This window comes from Opisthorchis viverrini (genome assembly GCF_000715545.1).
Source record: "Opisthorchis viverrini unplaced genomic scaffold opera_v5_414, whole genome shotgun sequence".
In the NCBI taxonomy this organism is placed as follows: domain Eukaryota; kingdom Metazoa; phylum Platyhelminthes; class Trematoda; order Opisthorchiida; family Opisthorchiidae; genus Opisthorchis; species Opisthorchis viverrini.
Genome location: NW_008752075.1, coordinates 22,354 through 24,865, shown reverse-complemented (window position 1 = coordinate 24,865; position 2,512 = coordinate 22,354). Strand labels below are relative to the sequence as shown.

Here is a 2,512-nt window from a genome sequence, read left to right as displayed (position 1 = left end):
GTGAACTAGTTTCCCCTTCTGGCGCACAGCCCGAATCACCCGTTACATTCGTCTCCCGTCTGAAACAACACATATCCGAACTTCGTGCGACACCGACCAGACGATCAACGCGAACAGAACACATCTCAGCCGATCTCTCTTCTACATCTTTTGTGTTTGTCCGACATGACGCAACGAGGAAACCCCTCCAACCTTGTTATGATGGCCCCTTCAAGGTTATCGAACGTCACTCCAAATACTTTGTTTTAGAGAGAAGCGGAAAGCGTGATACCCTCTCCATTGATCGCCTGAAACCTGCCTACATTGAAGCACCCACGACCACATCCAGCAATCCTGCTATCCCAACAACACCCACACCTACCCAAGATATCCCACCCGCCAACCTTACTCCTTCCACTATTCGTTCCGGACCTCGCGTCCGTTTCCCTCAGCACTTAGCTGATTACGTTGAAGTGAGCAAATTTGTGATTCGTCACTTTATTTATTCGAGCGTTTTCCCTTTTCACGGTCAACGCTCTAGTGGGGGAGTAGTGTGGCGTTTTGTACCTTTATTTTACTACCATTATAACACTACGTATTTCATCAATTGCATAATCGTTTTTTGTTTAAATACAAAAAGCTACAAAAAACGCGCACTTGTACAATTTCACATAATACAAGCGTGGTCACGTGCTTCGACTCTCCCTTCTGATTTTGCTCGCGCTTGCAGCGGTCATTCGCGAGTCTCATGTACTAACTCTGGTACCAAAACATTTCAGACATCTTCGGAATCTACTACATGTGGGAGCTGTTCAGAAGAAGACCTCTGGACCAACATAATTGGATTATTGTTTATTCGCTGACCTGGGCCAACGACGAACTATTTTAAAGAGAACAATTGTTAGTGAGTCTGTTCCGTCTGATCTCTTTATTTTTGTATACCCAACCTCACGTAATCATTTTAATTTCTTTGCCACACACTCCTGGTAAACTAACTTATTGGGTAGCCAGACCACTACACCAGACAGTGATTCGAGGATATCGGGAATGGTCTCTACTGTGGACGCAGGGTCGAATATGGCAAACACGGGGGGCTTCCACGTCAAGGAAACCAACTTCAGACAACATTCTACATCTCCGTAAGGGGACCACGTCGCACTGGACACCGGATAGACTTGACATACCTACGCAGTGGAAGATGCTAGATCCCAGATCAGCATGCTCGCAGCCCCAGGGACGAACAGAAGTGCGACGGCACCTTCATGAGGCGTCACAGTGGAGTCCAAAGCAGCAGGTGGTTAAACCGCCTTCTCAATGGGAGATGTCCGGAGGTCAACCATCCCTAATAACCGAACATCACATCATTTGGATGGATGCGTCACAGAGTCGGCGACTTGCGGTCTGGACCGGGCAGCAGGTGTATCAAGGCCATGGGGGCCCAATGTCAGAATGGTATATAAACTGGCGCCCAGCTACATATGGCCATAAATCGCTTGCTCCGCTTGCGGTCCTGGTGCCCACGCCATGCCGAATGCCACGAGTACGGTTTCGATGACGGTACGGCCGATTATGCCTAAGCCGAGTACCTCATCAACTGGATTATCGTCAAGTAAGATGGTTTATTGTTGTATAATGTTGGTTTTAGGTTCACAACGCCTGCGAAGTGTAAGATGCTGCTAAAAGACCTAGTGGATTCAAACCCAGACTTCAGGCCTTCACATCAACCAATCGGCGCTGCAGATAAATTTATTTCGCGGGGCAATTGTATGGGTTCCAATGAACAAGAGGTCAATTCTCGAATCGGGAACACCAAGACAGCTTTTGCCAACCTCTGACATCTATGGCTCCTGAATGAAGTCGGTTTGTCTGATAATTGCAGACTATGGACTGCGGTTGTGCGACCTGCTTCAAGAATCAGAGTAGTGTCCTCCACACGTAAAGGATGTATAGAATCTTTCAGATCTTGAGCACCCATTGCTCTGAAGAATTGGCCTGGTCTGGTGGGAACATCGTATTATCTTTGCCATATATTCCACGCTCACCCACTTCTCGGAACCAAAAACGTAGCATCTGAAACCAACATGCCCTTGGTACACGGCTTATGGCTGCTAAACCGACGGGCTGACAAAGGAATTGAATGAGTCCTGGACGAAGTTTCATCAGGCACACACAGCTACGTCTGTGCCACTAGCATTCGGCAAGAACGACAACTCATACGCTAAATAAACATGGGTTGCAGACAGGGATAGTTGTAGAGCACAACCACTTCAACTGTAGCCGAACAATGCACCGGGAGAGGCACAGCCCATGCGCATACACATATAGACCCGGAAGATCCGGTGAGTTGGTCTGGAGTTTCGTTCCCTTAATATCTGACAAACTACCAGTTCTAAGCGTACGGCTAGCATGATAGGTCCTTAACAAAGTCAGTTTATTGTATACCTGTTCAATGCGTTGGTTGGTTGGGAATGATGCGGGCTGTTTCCCCAGTAGTAACAACGTACTACCGTGGTTGATGGTACTTGGTGTTTTC

The 2,512-nt window shown here is 47.6% G+C and overlaps 1 protein-coding gene across 1 annotated transcript in view; it reads right to left on the bottom strand.

Moving 5' to 3' along the window:
• The window catches only part of T265_10864 (hypothetical protein), a gene marked incomplete at both ends in the record, with an annotated part of 20,686 nt that extends 19,442 nt beyond the window's left edge, over nucleotides 1–1,244 (bottom strand). The window contains one exon of the mRNA XM_009177357.1: nucleotides 1,164–1,244. The remainder of the gene's footprint in view (nucleotides 1–1,163) is intronic.
• Nucleotides 1,245–2,512: the final 1,268 nt, after the last annotated feature.